General features: G+C 56.4%; 1 protein-coding gene across 4 annotated transcripts in view; it reads left to right on the top strand.

Annotated features, from left to right (window-relative positions):
* The window catches only part of ADARB1 (adenosine deaminase RNA specific B1), a 103,520-nt gene that overhangs the window by 39,520 nt on the left and 40,804 nt on the right, over positions 1 to 23,196 (top strand). For all 4 annotated transcript variants that reach the window (XM_045852450.1, XM_045852451.1, XM_045852452.1 and 1 more), the window contains exon 2: positions 5,547 to 5,703. The gene's annotated coding sequence lies outside the window, so the exon portion shown is untranslated. The remainder of the gene's footprint in view (positions 1 to 5,546; positions 5,704 to 23,196) is intronic.

Below are 23,196 nucleotides of genomic sequence, written 5' to 3'. Positions count from 1 at the left end.
GAAGAGTTACATGGACAAAGTTGAACACACTTTTAGCCTGTTTCTCATCTATCATGAGGCTTTCTGTGCTTTTTTCCACAGCTCTAGTTTGAAAATGTTATTAACACTTGGAAAGTAATATTTACAGTGTCATGATCATACGAGCGTGTTTCACTGCAGAACCGTGTGGCGTGACTGGAGAGGGCAGAACCCGTGACTCCACGTCACAGAGCCCTCGCCAAGACGAGGAGGTGTCCGACTGGGACCCCGCAGTGTCTTTTCCGGCTCCCCTGCTCCTTCTGGCTCCTCTGGTCGCCGCGGGGTCTCATGTCCCACGGTGTCTGTTTCTTGGATTCTGTTTTTGTTTTGCTGGAGCACCTCCTTAACCCACTTCTCCATGAGTGCCTGGCTCACGGACTTCTTGGGCTCCTTGTGCAATGGTCAGAAATACAGGCATTTTGTCCCCATGCTTGATGGGTAATTCAGCTGGGTCTAGAATTTTAGGGTCCTGTAACTCCCCCCGGGAGCTCAGGAAGCATCCTCTATTATTTTCTGGAGTCTGCATTGCTAGTGAGACGTCACGTGCCAGCTTTGTCCTGTTCTTTCTCGGTGAATCTCTCTGCTTTGTCCTCTCCCTCACGTGGCTGATGGTGTTTTTAGGAATTTCCCGTTGCCTCATATGCTTCTCTTCCAGGCCCAAGCGGCCGTGCTGTCACGGAGAGCTTGTTCTCAGGTCTCAGCCTAGGTGTGGAAGTCCTGTCATGGCCTCTGTTCTCGGGGAAACCCCTGCCCCCCACATCCTACACTGCTGTCTCCACTGCTCACCCTTCCGGTCATCCTGAGGTCAGTGCTTCACGCCACAACCACCTAGGCCAGTGCCCTTGTCCGCTGCTCAGACCCCTTTGTAAGTTTTCAGTGTGGTTATCGTTCATTCCCTGCCAGAAATTTCCTTTTCTGCCACTTTGGTGGGGTCTTGGGAGGAAAAGCATGAAGATGTATACTTCATCACCATTGTCAGTTAAAAGCCTCTTTTAGGTCCCTGTTAGCCACAGGGTTCTGTACCTTGAACACTTCTAACCCTGTGGGTCTTTCTTTGCGTGTGGAGAACATTGCTCAGCATTATCAAACAACTGGGAAGAAATTAACTGAGCCAGTTCCAGTGAACTTGTCAGCAGCCTGCCTGAGATCCGTTGCGAGACTTCATTTGATAGTATGTCCGAGTGCTCCAAGAACTTAGAAAGATCTCGAGTAGGTTTGTTATACTTCCCTCGATAGTACGTTGCGAGTTAGTTAAATTACACATTCTCTGAGCCAGCTCAGTGCCAGTAAATGAAACGTCCGTGCCCCACAGAAAGTGGGCGGGGGCGGGCCGGGCCTGTGTGTCTGTCCGGCAGTGAGTGTGGAGATGATTTATGATGCTGTTTATGCTACTGTTAAGTTTGCTTATTGGAAAACTGGTTCACAAAGAGGTGACATTTTCATCACGGTGCCCACAGACAGCCCGTATTAAACTAGTGTCAGTGATGAAACAAAACTCACCTAACGACACAAGTGAGAGCGGTGGCAGCTGAGCTCCACGACAGACAAAGGCAGCCGTCGGTGAGGAACTGTCCCTTTGGAAGTGGCGGGCTCACGGCCTCTCCATTCAGGCGAGCCGTGGGGCCAGCTCTGCTGCTGAGCGTGGACACCCCACTTCTTGGGATCGAATTAGACCTGTCAGCTCTAGTAGCACCCCCGGTTTGGGTTATGAATTCTGAATTTTAGTGCCCCTTAACAACCCACTTCATAGGCCACCATTGAGTAGCCATGGTTGTACTGGAAAAAGAAAGGCTGTGAACTTCTGCTGGTTCAGCGTCGGGGAAAGGACGGGGTTCAGGTTGGCTCACAGCCCCTGGGGGGCTGAATCGGGGCTTCTCTGCTACACCAGCGTGGAGGCCAGAGGCTTCTCTGAGCATCGGAGTGAAGCTACTACACTGTCACCAGACAGACACCCCGGGCGCATCAGCACCATGTCCTGTGTAATTCTACTGTTCGCCTGGGCTCCGCAACCCCTCGGCGAACCCCTGCTCCGGTCACGACTGGGGAGCAGCAGTTTCTGTGCTCGCAGTGTCCACCAGGCAGCCGTCCCTTTGTGGAAACTAACTCAGGAGGGCCACGGCGCCCAGGGGTCCCCCTCTGGCCTTATCCTTTGGCGGCTCCGCTTATGGCAACTCCCCAATGGCCGTGCTGGAGTCTTTGCAGGGCACCGTGCCCAGGCGCCCCCGGCGCCGGTGCCTCTTCTTGCCTGGTGGCCTTTCCTCCCTTCAAGGAAGGGAGGTGCGGTCACCTTATGTACTTGGTCATCATGTCCGTGATTGGCAAAAAACATTTCAATGTATCCACTCCTCTTTTTCCCCTGTTTTCAGTTAGTTCCCAGAGGTTGAATGCATTTTTGTAAGAGCTGCATCAGGTTCACGGTACAAATGGAGATTTAGGGAAAACACCGACTGGAACTACTAAGGAGTCTAAGGGAAAGCACTCGTGAGTGGAGGTGCCGCTGCTGATGGGGCACAGTGATTTATATTTCTGAACGCTCAGCCAGCTGTGCAGCCTCGGTGTGTGCATGTTTAACTTGGCTGGGAAGCACTATCTTTTATATAGTGCTAGATGTAAGCTTTTACATCTCTGCTCGTAAGAGATGCTGACCACTGATTTTTAATCCCTGGACATTGATGGCAGGCCCCCTCTCTAGGCGGCCTGGCCCCGTGAGAAGGGTCGGGGAGCCCCCCTCCCCCTCCCCCGAACGGTCTGTGGGGTCCGCACGCCCACGTGCCGCCTGCTCCTACCTGCATCCTTGTCTGTGCTGACTCTCCGGCACCCCTTTCCTTCTGTGTCTCGTGGGGTCTCTCCTAGCGAGGGTCCGCTGCGAGCAAAGTTTCCCGGCTGTGGCTGGTTTGCAGTCGTCCTACGTGTCCTTGCAGAGAGACTTTTGTGGGGTCTGGCAGTCCAGGTTGGCAGCTTCCTCTCTCTGCCCAGCTGGGGTCTCGCCGTCCCCTGCCGACGCCTCCCAGGTGTCCCTTCCGTTAACCAGGGCAGGTGCCGCCGCCGCCGTTGTCGAAGCTGAAGTCGCCGTGACGGCAGCTAACCTGCTTCAGAGGTCTTCACAGCCGGGACGGCTGAAAACCGCCTCTTCCACAGTTTCCTCTTTCTGACTGTCTCACGTTGGCTGTCACGTCCCGTCGCCCCCAGTGCGGGGCCGAGGTCCTTGGAGTCGTCCAGGCTCGGTTTCCTTTCTCCACCCGGACTGCCGGCCACCCAGCTGAGCCCATCGCACCCCCGAGATGTGTCTCATGTTGCCTCCCTCTGCTCCCCCCCACCACTCCCACCGCCACCCAAACGTCTTCCCAGCCTCTGGTCCCCACCCCCTGGCCGCGGGAGCTGTCTGTCTGAAAACAGCCTGGACTTGCTTTCTGACGCAGTTTCTTCCTGTCGCCCTCTGCCAGAGGCATTCCACCCTCCCTCCCTCCAGGCATCTCAGCCAAGGGGCGTCTGTCTGCCCTCCTGTGCCCCCAGGCTCGGCAACTCTGGCCCCACCTGCGTCCCCTGGCTGCTGCCCTCTGGCTTCCACCCTTCCCAGTCCGGTACCTGTTCTTAGGACTAACTAAGCACTTCAAGGAGAGGCCACTGTGAGGAATTAGGAAGCAGGCTGCTTTGTCTCAGCTGCCGTCCACCCCTCGATGGTTTACCTGGTGTGCCCTTGTCTCGAGCTATCAAACCTGTATCTTGAAATAATCGGCATCTCCGCACATCAGAGAATCTGCTCCGTTGAAATCCTTGCTTAACTGCACTCTCGTGTAATGGATTTACACAGTGGCAAGGTGGAAAATGAGAGTACTTATTTTTTGGCAGAGTGAAGCCTTAATTTCCAGTCTAATTAAATTATAACGATGAATATCATTTAAAAGAAAACACAACTGCTTCACTTAATCAATATGATTATCGCCAGCACAGCCAATCAGTCCATCTGGTGCTGAGTGATACGTTTATTTCACTACGACTGGCTCTGTGCTTGCTATTAGGGTTAGGCGTGTTCAGCCTTACACAGCCCCTGTTTTAACCAGCATGGCTCTGGCATTTGAAATTCCTCGTGTCAGGAGACAGTCGGATGGGACCTATTGCAGAAGCCTCTCCGGTTTGACTGAGTTGGGGTCACCCTGTTTTCAGGGGGCAACGTCCTGAGCCTGGGAGCGTTCGGCAGAAGAAGGCTCCAGAAAGGCGCGAGGCTGGGTCGCCCACCCGAGTGTGTCAGGAGCTGGGGGTTACAGAGCAGCCCGGCTGCTGGGGCTTTCTGCTCGTCCCACCCTACCCCCGTGTCCGCCCCCCCCCCGGCCCCCCCCGCCCCGTTCAGGCTTCTAGGTGTCCCACCTGGCGGATCCGGGCGATGGAGAGGGAGGCGGGACCACAGCACTCAGCTGCTCGCTGACCCAGCTTCCGGTCCCCAGGCCATGGCTCCCTGCCGCTTCCTCCGCGGGTTCTCTCTGGCTCTCTCTTGCGAGAAAGATGCAGCCTCCCCTGCCCTGACGTGGCTCACGCTCTTATCACCCTCTGTACCTGCGGCGCGTTGGCCCTCCTCTCGTCTACTGCTGGTGGCCGGCAGGTGGCCCCTGTCAGTCATGTGGTTAATCGTGTGGCAGCGCCTCGGTCCCATCACCCCTGGGATGGCCCTCGCAGAGCCCTGACACACGGCGCAGGCGGGTCCAAGCAGTCACAGCGGGGAGACGTGGAAGGGCCTTGAGACGGGTTGGTTCCGCCCCTGAGGACTAGGGGGTTGGGACAGGGGCTCTGGCCTGGGGGCACGTCCTGGCGACTGGCCTGTCTGCACAGCGGGGGCTCCTGCCCTGTCAGACGCGCCTGGTCTGCACTCCAGCCCAGTCCCCAGCGACCGCTCGGTGGGGGGGGGCCCTGGTTCCTGCCATCCGTGTTAGCGCGCAGCTCCGCCCGGAGGACTTCCCTTCGTTATCAAAGAGAAGAGAGTCGTGACACTTACACAGGTTTTGGAAGCACGTGAGCACGTGGAAACGTCCTCGTTGGTGGCTTGCTGGTTGAAACCGTGCTCCACAAACAGGGAATGATGTGCCGACGTCGAGTCCTAGCCCTGTGCCAGGAGCATGGGGGTGGCCTGGGGCTCTCGGCCCGGCAGCAGGGGTCCGGAGGAGCCCGGGCCTGTGCTTCTCTGTCTGTCTCATGCACACGCTCACCCTGCAGCAGGGAGGCTCGCACGGGCCTGGCCCGAGGGCACATGCTTGGGCCTGTGCTCGGTGCCTGCCGGCTCACGTGTGTTGGGAGCAGAAGTGGATGGTGGGTGTTCCCCGTGCAGCTGCCTGTCCTGGCCGGCGGGATAAAGGCATGATCGATGATTGTGTATCAGCCTTAAAAATAGTCATAAGAACACATTAAACATTATTTCAACTTGTATTTAGAAAGAAGATTTTTAATTCTTTATTATCAGAGTTTACATCTGAAAGGGTGAAAAGCATCTAATACTGAGTTAAATCAATCTAAATAATGTAATCCTTTTTATTACACAGAGTGGAGTCTTTCAAGTTGGGTGTGGAGAGCTGGAGAAGCAGCTGAAGAAACGCCCTGGCCACGCTCGCTCACGTTCTGATGACCTCAGCCCTACACGCGCCGACGGAGGCCTGGCCCCTGGACCAGAGTGGACACAGGAGCTGAGCTGATTCCAAGGTAGGCGAGGACCCGCAAGCATTGCTACCGTTTGCCGGATGAACAGTGAATTCTGTTTGATGGAAGCCGGTGGTCGTGGTGCCCTCCAAATGAGTTTTGTTGAGTCACCCCCAGCAGAGGTTACTGTCGCGGTGGATTCGTGGATTCCGTTGTGATGGCTCACAAGTTCCCGCACCCCCGCCCTGCATGCCTGAGTGCTGCCGCCCTCCTGAGGCTCTGCAGCCGGTGCTGCCTCTGGCCTCAGGGCAGAGGGGGTGGGTGCCTCCTTCCAGTCTTTTACCCGTAAATCATTTCCTTGGAGGTGATTAGGAAACTTCTTTAAGTTCTTACCTTTGGTGACTCTTCCGTGCTTCAGCATCTGCTTTTGAGAGAAGCTGAGACAATCGTGGGGGGTGAAGGCAAGCCCACATCTGACCGCTGACAGGGTTGCGTTTGTGCCCGGAAAGGCCCGGCTGGTTCCTGGGTCTGTAAATGCCAGGAATGTGGGGGAACTGGTTCCCAGGGAGACCCGTGAAAGGAGTTTGCTTGATCCTTGCTAATGCTCTTTCTCTGGCACCCTGGAGGTTACTTTGTCCCGGGCTTGTGCCCTGGGGTGGAGTTAATTTTCAGCCACAGATCTTCGTGGAGCCTGATCGGTCACATGACACGAGCTTCTGTGTAACTCTGTTCCTTGGAGGCTGGAATCCTGGGGCCGGCGTGGGTCTGAAGGGGACGCGGAGCCTGGTGCTGCTGCATGCAGTGAGGTTGCAACCACCTGCATGCAGCAGGCCTCGGGGTGAGCGAATGAGTCATGTGGAGGAGCAGGCACTTTTACACAGTGTACGTGTGCACCAGAGGAATGAAGTGTTTATACTCTTCTGCACGAATGAGCTGTCCTCACAGCCACAGAGAAAGTGATCAGGCCGCAGCAGCAGCACCTGGAGTGCACGCTGAGAGAGCACAGGCGAGGGCTGCAGTGACGACGTACGAGTCATGTCTGCTCCTGGCTCCGCGCTACCGGCAGGGCTGTGGGGGGGACGGCAGGCGGAGGGCTCTCTGCAGGGAGGTCAGCACCAGGGTCCCGGCGGTCCTGCTCTGGCCCCCTTTCGTCTGCCCTGTGTGGTGCCCACGTGGGGACCTTGAAGCAGGGTTCACAGTCTCCTGGTGTGTTCTGTGTATACGGGGGGCACCTGTCTTTCAAGTGTGGGGGCCCTAAACACTCTTCTTGCCTAGCTCGGGGCCTGTGCCCACGCTGAGACAGGGGCATGTCCCAGGTGGGCTGCAGACACGCTGATGCAGGGAAGGTGACGTGGGAAGGTGCAGGTAGATGGAGGTGTGTCTGCCGAAGTGTGTTCAGAGCTTTGGCGTTCGTCTCGCTGGGAACTGCAGTCCGAGGGGCCTGTCGCAACGGGCAGGAAAGGCCTGTGCAGCGCCCTGAACCTGCCCTTTGCTTTGTCCGACACGCATGCTGAGCGCCTGTGGCAGGCAATGACCAGGCCTCAGGACCAGGTAGACAGAACAACTGGTGGGGCAGAGGACAGTCCAGCTGTCACCACGGGATGGTGTCACCCATGAGAAAGACAGGGGAAGGAAGGGCAGGTGTTCTCCAAGGGGGAGGCATTGGAGCGAGGACCCAGGAGGGGTCACCGCACCGTGATGAGGGCCTGGCCTGCCTGCTCTCCTCCGACCCTGCAGGCAGCAGCAGGTTCAAGGGCTTTGGGGACACAGAGCCACCTGCTGGAGGCCATAGGCTGGGGGAAGCCAGTAGAGACGCGGAACAGCAGGGAGCATCACAACTCAATTGCCTTTGAAGTGTCAAGCGAAAACCACGCATGTGTTGTTCTTAGGAGTCCGTTGGTAATTTTCTTCTAGCTGTTTTGTGTCTGGTCTTGACTGAAAATAAGATAATAGGTGCAGAAACCTTCAGACTGATGTGTGAGAAACAAAGAGAGGGGTTTGTGGATGCAGGAAAGTCCGGCATCCTCCCGCCCTTGCTGCTTTTCAGTTTCTCCAAAGGCTTCCTCTGCAGAAGGGGTTTGTGGAAACACAGTGGTGCCCTCTTGTGGATGGTTCCTGTGCTCCTGGTGTGCAATAGAGAGTTCTGGAAGATTGCCCTGACCACCCCATCAAGCCAGCCCAGCCGTGCCCAGCAGATGTGTATGGTGGTACGGTGTCTGCAGGCGCACCTGCCTGGCTGCACAGCCACACGACCTGCAGGTGTGGGCGCAAGCATTCGATGTGCCCCCTCCTCATTGTGATGGGAGATCCACGTTCTTGAAGCTCTAGAGGAAGGGGCAGGGGTCTTTTCTTCCACTGGCACTTCCCAGGCAGAAGTGGTCTTTGGCCTCAACGTGGACAGTCTGGTGGGCTCAGGCTTGTGGTGTCTGCTTGTGCTGTGACAGCAGTGGAGAGACAGGCGGCCTGTTCTGGAGGCAGCTGCAGCAAACTTCGTGGGTTGAGGTGGAACCCAGTTTGAAAGGCGAGCCCGTGTCATCCAGGTGGTCTCATGGGGAGGTGAGCATGGGGCAGGAGGGGCTGCAGTAGCCCGCTGGTCCTGGGAGGGGCTGTGACTGTAGGAGGGGGCGTGGCAGGGAGGGGCCTTGGGTGGGTGCAGGTGGGGGTGAGGGGAGAGACCAGACCTGTGTTTTATTTTAGTTTTTATCAAAGTGACACCTTCAAAGTCAGACAAATCCCATACTTTAGAAGGGCCTTTGGTAAAAAGCAATGGTCCAGAGCCCTCCCCTCCCTTAGAAGCCTCTCTGATTGGTTTTCAAGGGATGCGGCTGTTCGTGTTTCTGGATTGGTCCGTGCTGGGACCGGCTGCGGAGATCAGAGGCACAGCGCAGGGGAGAGAAGAGGCTGCCCCTCACGGTGGTGTCTGCTCTGTCTTCTCAGCAGATGGGGCTGCAGCGGCATTCTCGTGTGAGGGCCCCGCACTCCCTCTGCCCTGGTATTCCACCCGCGACGTATGAACTTACGCACAGCTGGGACGTGCGCCGGAGAAAGTACCACAAAGCCACGGGCGTGCTGTTCTTGAGAAGGTTCCCAGGGGCTGTCGAGGGACACTTCCGTTTTCATCCCGGTGGACCCGCCTTTAGCCGTGCGGCCAGGACTGGTTGTGAGGTGACGGGAAATGGGGATGCTCTGCCTCACCAAGGAAGGGAGGAGTTGGTGTCGGTTTCCAAATAATGTACTTTTTGATTCCTAAGTTTTGGACATTATCTGTTGACTTTCAGTTAGATAGAGGAGGATTTTTAGCTCATTTATACTTCTCCTTTCCTCGCATCTGCTCCTGTGTTAGGAGTGCTTTTGGCCGAAAGCAATGGAAAATGTGACCTACAGTCAGTCATGTTTTAAACAATCAGGGATTTATATATTTGTTTCATTTTAGGTAATGCAAAAAGTAGATTTTTACTAGTGTTGAGTTAGAGCACAACCACGTTAGGAGTCTGGGCCAGTGTCTCCGCAGTTCTCTTAACCATTCCCTCATGGTTGCAGTGTTGCTGCCACAGCTCCAGTCATCACATCTCCATTCAAGGCAGGAACAACTGGGAAGGAACAGACAGCGCAGCCCATGTTTGTTCTTTTTATTGGAGCATTCAAGAAGCCTCCATTATGTATTTACTTACCTCTCATTGGCCAGAACTGTGTTGGGCATCCAGCTGTCGTCACAAAGGAGGAGGGTCCCTGGGTCAGCCAGCCTCGTTCCTCTGCTGGCTCTCTCAGGACTGTGCGTGCTGCTTACCTGTCCTCGTTCCCGGGACCTCAGGCATCTCCTGGCTCCCTGCCCCCGGACACCTGGGTGCACTCGCCCCACCGTGCTCGTCTCCTCTTCTCCCTCCTCACTGTTCAGCTTCCGTCAGGGTTGTTTTGCTGCTCCTTTTCACGTGATCAAAGTAAGACATTTCATTTTAGTCTGTACCCAGAGTTCAATCAGTTTCAGACCCACGAGCGGCGTCTGGGTTCCTGTCGTGATCAGTAAGCGTTGCTCGTCACAGAACCAGGGGAAACGCATGGGACCGTAGTTCCTCCTCCGTGTCCCATACCAGGGCGTCTCTGCGGGCAAAGGAGCCCGTCAGCCTGCTTTCCCTGTCAGCACCCTCGATGGCCCAGGGTCGTCACCCACATTTGATTTTCACTGTCATGGGATCATGCCTTCTGGGTCAGTCTTACCTTCTCCTGCGTCCTCGCGTTGCCTGGGCGGTGGAGCAGAGGGGGAGAGTGGCTGCAGGCCTGCCCCCCCCGTGAGCACCGTGTCCTGGGCCAGCTGAACGGTCTCCTCGTCGATGCAGTGACGGCGACCACGGTGACAACGAGCGTGAACCGAGTTAGCTCGTGTCCATGAACATTAGTGCTGGGCCTCTGTTTTCCCACTGGGCGAGGACCACCTGCTCTCTCTACTTCCTCCCCAGCCCTTTGCAGCTTTTTCCTCCAACTTCTGGAATATACGTTCCTTCATTTTCCTTGAGACCTCTGTGTGGGTCTAGTTCATTTCACATTGAGGCTGTGGCTTGCTCATAGTTTTTTTTCTGGGGTTTTTGTTTTTCAAGCTGGATTTTTTTTTGTGGTATAATTTACACGCAGTAAAACTCGCCCTTTTCTAGTGTACAGGTTCATGTATTCTGCCAGATGTGTGCTGTTAGCGCACGTCTGTTTCATCCCAGAGTGGCCCTCTTGCTCATGCACGTGTCCTGGCCCGCGTCCAGAGTGGCCTGCCTGATGTTGACGTGCTGGGGCGTTGTGTGTGCTGTGGGGAGAGCCTGTCTTCGGGGCACGCAAGCGACGACTTCAGACAGTAGGTGGTGCTGTGGGACCGCGTTGGGAGGATGAGGAGGCAGCTCTAAGGGGAAAAAGCCCGTCCTCTGAGAGCCCAGACACCAGGTCCCCTCAGCCAGCTCTTGCTCGCTGGCTGTATTTTCCCCATTGTAAAGGGCCTGTCAGACGGTGCGCGGAACACTGGCAGCTGGTTCAGTTCCGTGAGTGAGCTCATTTGTGAATGAAATTTTATCAAATAATTTCTAAATTTAATTATAATAGATTGAGTCTCTGGAGGGGGCCGACTGCATTATGGAATTGAAAGGAACGATTCGTACATCTGTTCCAGTTTTTCGGAAATTACTGCTTTGACTCGGGCGGGCGAACACGCGGCGTGGTGCGCAGCAGGTGTGTCGTGGAACTGCGCACCTGGCACCTGTGTCCCCCAAAAATTCAAGTAAAGGGACAAAGTTATTACTTTTGCTTATACAGTTTACATGTAACATTTTACGGTTCTACTATTTCAGCTGACCACTTCAAATAAGAAATGATTAAGATAAAAGGCAAATCGCCTGTACTGTGAAGTTATAAATATGCCAATGGCAGATTGCCAGTTTTAATTAGTGGATAATGAGGTTGCCAATTTTAAGTGTACAGCTTGCAAATTAGCCAAAATTTGTATATGTGTGTGTTTGGCCTTCGTTGCCAGTATAAAGCAAAGGAATGATATCAATGTTGAAGTTTTAGAATCTGTCTTCCACGAACTCTCACCCTGCCTCTGTCACCCCTCACTGGCTTTGAACCACAGTCCTGCTGTGGTCTTCTGCTCCCCTCCCCACCCGTCTCCTCAGCCTGACTGAGCAGCAGTGTGGGGACGGGGTCCTAGGCGGTTGCGGCCGGCCAGGCAGCTGCCAAGACGCACGACGTAAGCCAGGGGCTGAAAGTCTTTGCCCAGATTCTGCCCGCCAGGTCCCCGGAGGCTGGCGTTTTAGAGGGAAGGGAGGCCACAGCCAGTGTAGGTTTCTCTGGCCAGAGCACGCGAGGGACCTGACACAGACCCCCCTTGGCCGGGCTGGCCCAGGGCAGTGCCCAGCTCGCCCCGGAGCCTCAGGGTGCTTGTCCCCTATTCCGGCCCCTCCCCCAGGCTCTGGGCGGTTTGGGGGATAGAGATCTGGGAGTGGGGAGGCTCACGCTGTTACACTTGGGTCCGTGGAGATGGGACGTGGCGCACCAGGCCCCTGCGCTTCGTGGCGGGGGTGGGAACACCCTCCTCGCAGCTGCAGAGCAGCCCGTGGGAACCCGGCTGGTAGCCACACTCTGCTTCTCTTAGAGCTCGGCCATGGTCCGTGCTGTCCCCCGGCCAGACTCCAACTCCCCAGTCATGCTTTAGTCTGGATGCCCTTGGGATTCTGTACTTGTGCATTTTGGTGATACTGCTGAGCAAACTGCGTTTTCATGCTTTTTGTCCCCTTTTTGGTGCACACAAGGGTCTGGTAGGTGGCACATTCAGACCTTGATTTGGGGGAGTTTCTTCTGTTTCCCCCCCGTTGGAGTGTTCTGACCTTTAGACCCACGCAGTGCCTCGTCCCCACCAGGGCGGTCTGGCCGGGTCGTCCCCGATTCCTGTCGGTTTGCCCTTTTCTCCAGTCGGTCTCGTTTCAGTTTTTGTTCGGACCCAACCGCCCGTCTTGTCCTGTTTGCACGCCCCTGTACAGACGTGTGTCTGCCCTGCTTGCACACCCTGTACAGACGTGTGTCTGCCCTGTTTGCACACCCCTGTACAGACATGTGTCTGCCCTATTTGCACACCCCTGTACAGACATGTGTCTGTGCCCTATTTGCACGCCCCTGTACAGACGTGTGTCTGTGCCCTGTTTTCATGCCTCTGTACAGACGTGTGTCTGCCCTGTTTGCACACCCCTGTACAGACGTGTGTCTGCCCTGTTTGCACGCCCCTGTACAGATGTGTGTCTGCCCTGTTTGCACACCCCTGCACAGACGTGTGTTTGTGCCGTTTCTTTAATCTGCACATTTTCCATTAAACCCCCCCGGGATTATTTACAGTAGAAGAAGTCACCCAAAGGTTTCCTGCTCTGGAATGAGCAAGACTACTTTGTCATCTTTGAAGGACTAGCTGGTTTTACTTTACATTTGAAAAGGTTTATGTTCTGTTTTGTTTTTAATAACCAGTTGTAGTAAACATTGTCTTTAAAGGACGATTCAAAATTAATCCTGAAAGAAGTACCCATTTAAACTGTGGCTATCAATTTAGTTCAGTTTGAAATGTACGTTCAGGCTTTTTTTCCCCCATTATGATCTGTCTCCCTTATTATGGTCAGACTTTTAATAGTGTCTTTCCGGATTCCCCCCAGTCTGTTAGTAGGAACCAGAGCTCTCCCCGTGTAGCCCCAGGCCTCACAGATCTGAGTTGTCCTTTGCTGCCAGTATCCATCTGCATGCCCCTGAGCCAGCTGCGGGACCCCCTCAGCTATCTGTGGGCTCCTCAGCCATCTGTGTGTGGGCCCCTGAGCCATCTGCATGCCCCTGAGCCATCTGCATGCCCCTGAGCCATCTGTGGGCCCCTGAGCCAGCTGCAGGCCCCCCTGAGCCATCTGTGGGCCCCTCAGCCATCAGTGGGCCCCCTCAGCCATCTGTGGGCCCCCTCAGCCATCAGTGGGCCCCTCAGCCATCTGTGGGCCCCCTGAGCCATCTGTGGGCCCCCTGAGCCATCTGTGGGCCCCCTGAGCTACCAGTGGCCACCATAGGTGTCTGCCGGCCACCTGAGCCACCTGTCTGCCACAGCCTGTGACTGCTTTCTCACTTCAGGTCACCTCAGGCTATTGGAACTAATTATGGGGCCTTCAAATTAAGAGCCTTTTGTCCCCCTTTTTTTCCCCTTCAATCCAACACCTGTTATACCTATTTGGGAAATGTAGGTTCTGCCTGCAATCCAGAATTCCTTGGTAGAGACACCTTAAAAGAATGAAAGAAGCCCAGTCGAATCCATGATCTCGAGTGGAGAAACGTCGCAAGTGGACTGAAAACTAGACCTAGCCTGTCTATTTGAAATCATTTTAATGTGAAAAACAGAAACGTGCTCATTTAAAGAAATACGCGTATGTTAGTTTGACTTTAAAACTTGTGAGGAGTCCTAACGTACGAAAAAACGCGCCCTTGAGTAGCTGCGTACCCGTCGGGCGGCCTCGCAGGAGAGGGAGGACCGGGAGGGTCCCGGATCTGCCACGTTCTGCCGCTCCCCCAGGGCGGGACCTTGGACAAGCCCCCAGCCCCTCTAGCTGCCGGGCTCACCTTCACGGCGGCGAGTGGTGGAGCTGATGCTGTGACCACAGCTGGAGGCCGGGTGGCTACTGCGTCCTCGCTCAACTCGGCCCCACAAGCCTGGGGTGTGTGCCGTGACCACCACCGTGTTGTACAGATGAGGAGTCAGGGGCCGTGAGGGTGGGAACTTTCTCCAGGACCCCGGCCAGCGGGAGGCAGAGCCACGTTCCACCAGGAGCCCCTGCCCTGGGTCTGTGCTGGTTACCACTGGCTGTCCTCAGGGCCCCGCGGCACAGCCGTCCGGGGGTGCACCCCGAGGCCCCGCTCACGGAGACTTACCCGACCGCTCTAAGACCAGCAGTGGCTGTGACCGGGCTGCCACTTGTGCAGCCATCTCGGCGTCCCCCTGCTGGGACTTGGTGACGTCTGAGGAAGCAGTGCACGTGTCGTGATTGGCGGGTCACTCCGTAAACTCACAGCACACACTGTGCCCCCGTGGCTGCTCCCTCACAGGCGCCCTGCCTACCCTTCCTACCCTTCCTTCGCCATGCTGGCCTCCCAGCTGTTCCTGGGGCTGCTGGGCGCCACTCAGGGTCTCGGCCCTTCTGTGCTCTAAGAACGCTCTTCCCGGTGTCTGAGCTGCCACCTCGCCGCCTTCGTCTGGTCCCCTCATGGCTCCCCTCAAAACGCAAAGCCCACTGCCACCGCCTCCTGCCCCAGGCTCTCCCCCTGCGGCCTCACCTCCTCAGACACGCGCCCAGGTCCTTTCGTTGCTCAGACACACTGAGGGTCGTCCTCCGCATCCTCGTTAGAGCAGGGCCTCCTGCAAAGGGACCTCACTGCCCTGTGCTCACCGACGCACCCCGGGCCCTCGCAGTGGGGCGGGGCTCGCTCGCCGTCAGGTGGATGAATGAATGTTTGCTGCGTGTCTTATTAACACACACTTCTGGGGGGCTTTATTTTATTATTCGTTTTAATCCTCACCAGAAGATATGTGTATTGATTTGGGGAGAGAAAGAGACATTGATGAAAGAGAAAATCATCGACTGGTTGTCCCCTTTCCCCATATGTACCGCAGCCAGGGCTCGAACCCGCAACCTAGTGTATGCCCTGACTGGGGATTGAACGCGCAAGCTTTGGGTGCATGGGACCACACGACAACCAACTGAGCCACCCGGCCAGGGCTGGGCTACTGTAACATTAAATTAGACAGTGTTACTATTTCCCATGTGTTGATTACATGTAAATAGTTAATGAATAACTGATTCATTTAGAGAGGTTAGAATTTTAATGGAATAAACTTTTTTTTTCTTCTGGTGAGAGTGGAAAAATAGTTTTTAATAAAGGCTTTTATCCTAAATTAATATTCTAGGAGCATTAAATTTTGGAGCCTTTACTCTGAGGACATAGATAAAAATAAAATTAATTAGATACCAGGATTGTCAGATGCTAAATGGCATGTGGCTATTTATGACACTCTCCTAGAACTCGGTAGTTATTAACTTGCAGAGGCATGACAGCTGAAGTCGGAAATTGATATACTTCTAAAGTGGGGGAAAAGAGCGGCAAAGTATTTTTTTCAATGATAGACTGTCAGTGTAAATGGCCCTAGAAACCAGAGCCGCCGTGTCGAATCTTTGCCGTTCTGCTGCGTGCTTCTCGACGTTCCCGGATCCCGAATGCCGGCGGTCTATTTTTGCGTGTCTCCGAAATAGTCCGGGAGGTGGAAGCGAGGCCGGGGGAGGGGGAGGGGAAGACGACAGTGGACGCAGGTTAGGACAGTGCTCCGGCGCTGGCCACTCTCTGTGCCGTCACTGCTGCGGCGGGGCTGTCTGCGGTCCACCGTGTGCGAGCCAGCCTCGTCCTGCAAGAAAGACGGGCTATACTATGTTTGGGAGACCTACTGTGCATCGGGCTGTGTCCCCTGATGAGGAAGAGAAGAAATGACCCCTTAGTGAGATGGAAGCGAAGTAGGTGTAACGGGCATGCTTTTGTCGAACCCACTAAGATAAGCGCACACGCCGGGGAGGACTGCGCAGCGAAGTCAGACACAAGCCCGTCTCTGCGTGCCGACGGTTACGTGCCTTCAGTTACCAGGAACCAGAGGAGACTTGGCCTCCTCGGACCCGGCAGGGCTTCAGATCCGTACGGCACCCTCCTCGGTGCCCCAGGCACCGTCGCTCTAATGGAGGTGCCTGAGGGGCCCCAGGGAGAGGCCGAGGCCACTGGAAGAAGACGTGATCGCTTGCGTGTCCCTGCAGGAGGGGCCCGTGACACCACACAGGGAGCACCGGCCGTGGTCAGGAGGCAGGAAGGAGCGAGGGGAAGGCCTGGACGAGAGGCATTCACTGGGGCTCCCACGGGAAAAGCAGAGCAGCGTGAAAGCTCAGGACTGGCCAGTTTGAGTGATTCTGGCGGTCTTTGAGCAGTAAAAGTGGCCTCTCAGCGCCTGGTGCTGGGCCCGGGCCGGTTCAGGGCAGGGGGCACGTGGGCATGGTGCATGAGAGGTTGATGAGGAGGGGACCCCGACCCACTGCTGGCTGGGCCCTCTGCCGTCCCCAAGAGTGGCCAGCCTGGGAGGCGCCGCCTCTCCAGGCCTGCAAGGCCCCCAGATGACAGAGCACCAAGAAAAGGAAAATATAATTAATACAATCTGGCTGTGATGAGTGGAGGCCAAGTAGACAACCCAGACTCTCAGGAGGCACAGCTGGTACAGCCGCCTCCACCGGTGACACGGGGCACGTCACCCAGGACAGACACCCGCCGGCAGACGACCCAGCAGAGGGCCTCCTGTCGTGAAGACCTGCCGTTGTGTCTTCTGCAACATCGGCTGTGACCCCCAGGTTACTTCTGGTCGACAGCATCTCCCGTGAAGTGTGTTTTCACGCCAAGCAGCAAGCATCTCCTCGGGCGGGTTCCTGCACACGATCAGGTGTTGTTGGTTGTGCCACGGGCCTGCTCCTGCTCCTGCTCCTGCTGCTGCTCCCACACCGGCCTGGCTGACTTCCCACCCGCGCGGTGGGAGCCCTGGGGTCGTCCGGGCAGCCATCCTTGCTGCTGCTCGACTTACCAGGTTTACGTGCACTTTGGAGATTTTCCTTGTTATGAATACACTGGTTATCAACTGTGGTATGTCTTGTGTTCTGTTCAGATGTCAGGTGTTCTGTTCCTTTTAGGTCAGGGTTATGAAGGAGGTGGAGGAATTATAATCTTCCCATTTCGAGAAAGCAGATAGGGAAGCTGTGAGTCACCGCAGCAACTCAGTCCTGGCTGGTGGTGGCCTCACCCAGGGCTGTCCCCGTGGGGCCAGGGGCGCAGAGAGCACAGCCAGCCCCTGGGAGTGGCCTGGCCTCCTCGCCACCTCTTCCCAGATGGCGGGCAGAGACCGAGCTCAGCTTCCTGGGGGAACCAAACCCACGTGAAACTTGCACGCAGAGAGACCAGAGAGGTTTATTTTATTTTTATTTATTTATTTATTTATTTATTTATTTATTTTTTTCAGAAATGTGAGTGTCCCCAGCAGCTGGGGGATGTTCCTTATTTTTTCTCTGACTTCTTTAAGCATTATTTCCCTAGAATCATTTCACCATAAAGAACCCGGAGCCCAGACTGCTTTTCCACATCTACCCTTTCTTTAAATCCTTGTTTGTTTGGCTCTGGGCTGCACGGGACTCTGGCAGTACAACTCTTTCTCCTGGAGAGGAGCGCCCTGGGAGTCCTGGCCCCGTTCCTCACGCTGTTTCTTCCTTGGTTCGTCCCATTAGGAGCCCCTGGGACCAGTCTCGCTGGCGGCATGCTCCAGCCCGTGTCTCCTCGAGGCCAGAGACCCTGACCCTTCTCAGCGAGCCAGCTCCCCCGCTGCCGCTGTGGAGCTCAGCTCCCCGCACCCCCTCTGTCTCCTGCCTGGTTAGGCGCAGTGCGCGGCCACGTTCACGATCAGGGACGTGCCTTGCTCTAGTGCATGGCAAGGGAATAAGTAATAAGAAACCATGGAAATCCCCAGACACAGATGTTAAATGCAATGAGTGACTGTATTCTAAAACAGGTTTTCTTGTTTCTTATTTGAAATAAGTGGGAACATTTATGTTTTCCTTTTCAACAGTCTCCTTTGTGGTTTCCTGGTTCTGATCCCTGTGGTTGCCTTTGAAATCCTCTGTTGAGGACATACTGGAAAGCATGGTATGTCAGAAGGCAGAGAGAAGGCGTTATTTGATGTTGTTCAAGTGCTGCTTTTACCAAAATGGGGTGCCGTGGATACCACAGGCCACGCCTCTGGGGGCACAGCGTGAGCACAGCAGCAGTAGAAGGGGCGGGGTGCAGCCCAGGGCCACGGGGCGGGGGGGGTGGCGGGGGGGGGGGGGGGGGGTGGAGCTCCGCCCACCTATGCTGTTGGTCCTGCACTGCCTGCCTGGCCCTGACATCCCGGGGCTGTGTGCCTGCTCCCCTCCCCCCTTTAGGCCTCTATTTCTTTGTCCTGCCCCCGGGTCCCTGCGGTGTCTTTTAGGAGCCTGATTCAGGGCTCCACTGTGTCCTGCCTCTGCCTCCCCCTCTTCCCCGAGTGTAGTCCAGGGCTCTGTCTCCCCAGGGCTGACCACCTGGGGCTTCATGGGGTGGTCTGCAGGGCTCACAGCACAGGTCTGCCCCAGCACTGCGGAGTGTCACCGTCACCCCTGGGCCCAGGTCACAAGCTCAGATGCTATAAGAAAGAAGGCATTTTTTTGCTTCCTGAAGGAATCCATCTGGACATAGTGGCAACCTTTGCCAGAAGCTTGTCTCCCCTCTCCACCCAAGGCCACGCCAGCCTTGTTGAATCTGTAAGCAATACAGACACACGGCTACAAAGTCTGAAATACTCGTCTGACCCCCGGTCCAAAGGGAGAGCATCTGTCTGGGCCACAGGGTGTGAGGACCATGGGCTGTGCTGTGCCTCAGTGCCGGAGCCCAAGCTGCAGGTGCCAGGTGCCGCAAGGTGTGTGCATGAGTGAGTATGCATGTGTGAGCATGTGTGTGTGTTCATGGGTGTGCGTGTGTGCATGTGCATGCACGTGTGAGTGTGAGTGTGTGTGGCGTGTGGGCCCTGCTGCTGGCTGGTCCCACTAGCTGCGCTGTCACCCCCCAGTGTGAAGGGGCCAGGTCTGCCTCCCCGCAGAGCTCAGTGTGTGGTGGGGGCCACATCCTGTGCTGTAGTGAAGGGCCGGCAGCGGGACTGGCTCCTGGGGACAAAGGTGGGTGGAGGCGATCCAGGGCAGGGGGCGGGTGGGCACAGGTCCGTGGGAGTCCTCATCGGTGCCCTCGCTCTCAGCGGTGCCTCTGGGCGCTGGCTGGCCGCTGCACGGGGTGCCGCAGCCGTGGCCACTGCCGGTTGCTTGGTGGACGGTGCCCTCGCACCGACACTCCCACATCAGCTTTTCAGGCACTGTGTCTCGTAAAGACCAGGGGGGCTTCTTACTCAGACAGGACTCGGGAGACTCCTGTTTCCCTGGAACGCAGCCCCAGCACGTCTTCCCTCCCTACGACTCCCGGCGTTGTGCCCAGGACGGCCCTGAAGGGTTAACTGTCACATGTCGCTCTGGGCGGTGTGCTGGAAGTCGCCGTGGTGTTGTTGCCAGCGCCCTGATTCTGTGGCTGATGAATGAGCCCCGGCTGTGGCTGCGGCCCCGGAGGAGCGGCCCCCACGTGCCGGCAGGGGGCTGGCCGTTGCTGTCGCTTCGGCGGCGGCGGAGCTGCTGAGGCGAGTCACCGGAGAGGGGCACGGAATGAGCTCGGGCTGGCGGCTGGCGGCGGCTCGGCTGGATGGCCTCGCTCGCCACCGGGACTTTCTCTCCACGGGGACCTTCTTCAGCGTCATGGGACGCCGGTACAAGAGGAGGCGCAAGAAGCGCTCGGAGAGGAGAGGTGACGCGTTTGCTTTTGTTCTGAGCTGTGAAGTGTTGGACCTCAGGTGCGGCGCAAGCGCGCGTCGGTGGGGCTGCAGCTTTGTGAGGGGTGTTGCTGCCGGTCGGCTTCGTGTTTTCCCTTGGAAGTGCTTCTCTTCTGTGGGCATCGTCCAGAGTTTAGACAGGGGCTGGCTTAAATCTTAGGCAGAGTTAAGAACGTGTCTATAAACATGTACACAAATCGTTTTAGCTTCAAACTTTAAAGTATATGTTAGAAAGATGTCTGGGAAACTGTAAAAGTTTGTGGCTTTGCTTTATAACGGTTCGCCCTCGGCTGCCGCTGTTCACGAATGACTTTTCTAACGTCAAAAAGACTCCTCCTGCTGAAGGAAATGAGACTGTGGCAACCGTTGTTAAAATATTTTCCTTCTAAAAACACAGGCGGCAAATGCTTTGTATTCAACACGTCAGGTGACTTCAGACTTTTAATTCCACTTGATGTTTGAAGACATCAAAGTCATTTACATTTTCTTAACACAAGACTCACAAGTTGTCCATGACCGTAAAAATTACAAACTCCTGGTTTTGGGGGGTGGGGGTTGTGAATTGTTGCTTTAAAAGGGGCTGTGAGCCGCCGTGTTTGTGTAGAAAGCAGTAACTCCCAGACACCGTTCTGGGTGCAGGGTGGGGGGGAGCCTCGTTCGAGGGTGTCACATACCCGCCGCCTGAGGGGACCGGACAGTCCGTCACTGCGACAGCACCCTCGGCGTGGTCCGCGGCAGGAGACTGGCAGCCCTCGGGGAGTAACCTGAGCCCCAGTTTGCAGTGCGGCGTCCTGCAGAGAAACCCGTCTCAGAGCCAGCAATCTCAGGAAAACAGCGTCTTGCTCAATATAACAGAGAGGCCGGTGCCAGGTGGGACCCGTGTCTGGGAGTGGGGGCAGCACCACGACCCCTGGACCTTGATGGGCACCATGCTCGCCATGGGCGGAGGGCGAAGGGTGCCTCTGGAGGGGACGTGGGAGTTGGGGCCCAGCCCTCCCCCGCCCCGCTGCACGGGTCTTCCTGCAACTTTGACGGCAGCCTCTGGGATTCAGCTCCCACTCCCGTCTCCGGCTGCAGCAGCGTGGATGGGCTTGGTTCCTCAGTCAGGCATCAGAACGCAAGGCACCACTAAGGCAAGCAGCAGCAGTAAGACAAAGGCAAAAGCAAAACTGCCAGAAGTTTTGATCGAATACCCTAAATTTAGAACAGCCACCATTTTTTTTAGTCGATCCCTCATCACGGAGTGTTTATGTGGGAGCAAACATTGAGCGTTACAGGGAAAACTCCGTCACCATCCTTTTGGAACTTACTGTAATTCAAGTGGTTCACGTCGCTCCCCTGTCGACAGACCGAAAATACTCCCCGCGCTCCGGAGCGGCGGGTCGTAGGCGGGTTGTCACCGCTGTGCTGTGGCACCCGGGGGTGCCCAGCTGTGTAGTCAGGGGGCACGGACCTCCTTTCCCTTCGAGTGTCAAGTAGGAAAATGACAGGAGCCCACACAGCAATAGCCACCCAGTGTGAATGATTCTCAGTTATGCCTGTTTTTTGTCAGATAGGAAAAATACATACTTTTGGTGTGCTACAGACTTTTAGTAATCACCCTGTGTGCCATGAGATGAAAAAGGTTGAAAATTGCTGCTTCCGTAAGTAAGCCTTTCCCAAGCAGGTTGCGTGTTTGTGACATCTTGGCAGACTGAGAGTGTTACAGGATGCAGCAGTTGAGCCCGTGCAGTGAAGGTCACGTTCACGGGACACTCCTGAGAGCGGGAGTCTAGTGTGACTTCTTAAACAGAACATCGTTGTCTGCCAGTGCCTGTTCTTATGTGTACTGTGTGCTTAGCAAAAGTGCCTTCACAACTGATAAAAGTGAGTTTTTATGACGACTGGCCGTCCTGTCTGTACCAGCTCAGCAAACATTCACAGGATGTGAAATGTCGTCTTTTAACTGTGTGACTGCCAGGGGCTGCACGTCCTGTGTTCTGAGCTTTTCGCAGCCCGGCGCGGTGTGAGCCTTCCCACCGCTCTCACGTGCTGGGGCCAGCGCAGCGACGGGCCCCTGTGGGCCTCTGCGACAGTAGGTTGTCGGGGACTTTCCTCACCCCTGAGTTATCCACGCAGTGCCCCCTTCCACGGGGCGGGCCATTCTCTGTGGACTGTGGGTGGGACTCAGGTGGGTCAGCCAAGTCATCAGAAAGTTACAGTTGTGACAGAGGATAATGTACAAGGCAAGCACTGGCCGGACCCCCAGTCAGCCGATAGTGCTGCCCTGGCAGATACTGCCGGCCGAGACCCGAGGTGGGCCGGCAGGGGGGGCCAGGTCACACTGCCAGGGAGGCCTAGACCCCACACAGCCGCCTTCCCTGGTCCAGCCTGCCCGGGGGCAGCTGCCCACCCCTCCACGTGGGCACTGTTGCTTTTAGAGTGGTGGGTAACATGCAGAGGCGCTCTGCCCCCGCCACTGTGGTGTGACCGAGGTCCTGTGTCTTCACATCAAGGGCGTTCTCATAGGGAACTCTGTCTCAAGTAGGGTAACACCCCTTGCGGTGCCCAGGCATTCTGTGTACCCTGTGAAGACCACCGTCTTCTGGGCACCAGCTCTGCACTGGGCTGCAGTCTGAGGCCGGGACCTCCCAGTTTCCAGGATGGGGAAGTGAACGTGGTGGGGGACCCTCTGTAGCCATGGCGACCCCCGGGGGTCCGCTGCCTCTGCACGCTGCTGGAGGACGGCGTGCCCCAAAGGTGGCGTGCTGTCCGCTCCTTAGAGAGTGAGGAGGTGCGGCTGGCTGTGGGCCGGCGCAGGCAGCACCCGAGGGAGCCGGCGGCTGTCGTGCCAGCGTTCTCCCTGGTCTCCCGTTGCCGAGAGAGGGCCTCCTTGTGAGGTGCAGTGCCTGGTCACACGCCAGACGTATAGGATGGATGTCGTGCATCTCTCCACCCATCCACCTACCCATCCATGTATTCACACCCCCCCATTCGCCCGTCTGCCCATCCAGCATTCGTCCATCCGTCCAATCATCCAAAAAGTACCCGCTGGAGCTTTCTGTGTGCCGGCACCCAGGGTTGGGGCGTGCACAGGATCGGGGTGGGGATGGGATTGCCATGGCAAAGGGGCAGCCTCAGCTTTCAGACTTGGGATTCGCTCTGGAAGAGGCCCCCTGCAGTCCCAGGAGAGGGATGAGCGGATGGAGCTGTGTGTTGAGGTTGTGGAGATGCAGCGTTGCGTCTGTGCTGTGCACATCGGGGCGAGGGGTCTTCCCAGTCTTGGGCAGGGATGGAGGACGCCCTGTCTGTCAGGAGGAGCACGAGTCAGGGAAGTTGCTGGCCTCCCCCAGCCCCCTGGAAACAGCAGGCTATGGGCAGAAGGCCCAGGTTGGGCGGTTTCACAGCACCGGCGAGGACCCTGCTCCCTGGGACACACTCCCTCAGCTGGAGGTGTGTCCCAGGGGGAGGCAGAGCCTTCTAGGTCGACAGTGGAAAGGGCAAGCAAATCTGGGTCTGGTTCTGAAGGCGGGTGTCGCCCAGCCTGCTGTGCCGGGGCAGGAGGTGCAGCAAGAGGAGAG

The sequence above is a fragment of the Phyllostomus hastatus genome, unplaced genomic scaffold, assembly GCF_019186645.2.
Source record: "Phyllostomus hastatus isolate PE091 unplaced genomic scaffold, TTU_PhHast_1.1 phas_contig_948, whole genome shotgun sequence".
NCBI lineage: Eukaryota > Metazoa > Chordata > Mammalia > Chiroptera > Phyllostomidae > Phyllostomus > Phyllostomus hastatus.
The sequence above is the reverse complement of the archived record's forward strand: the minus strand, read 5'-3'. Positions and strand labels throughout refer to the sequence as shown.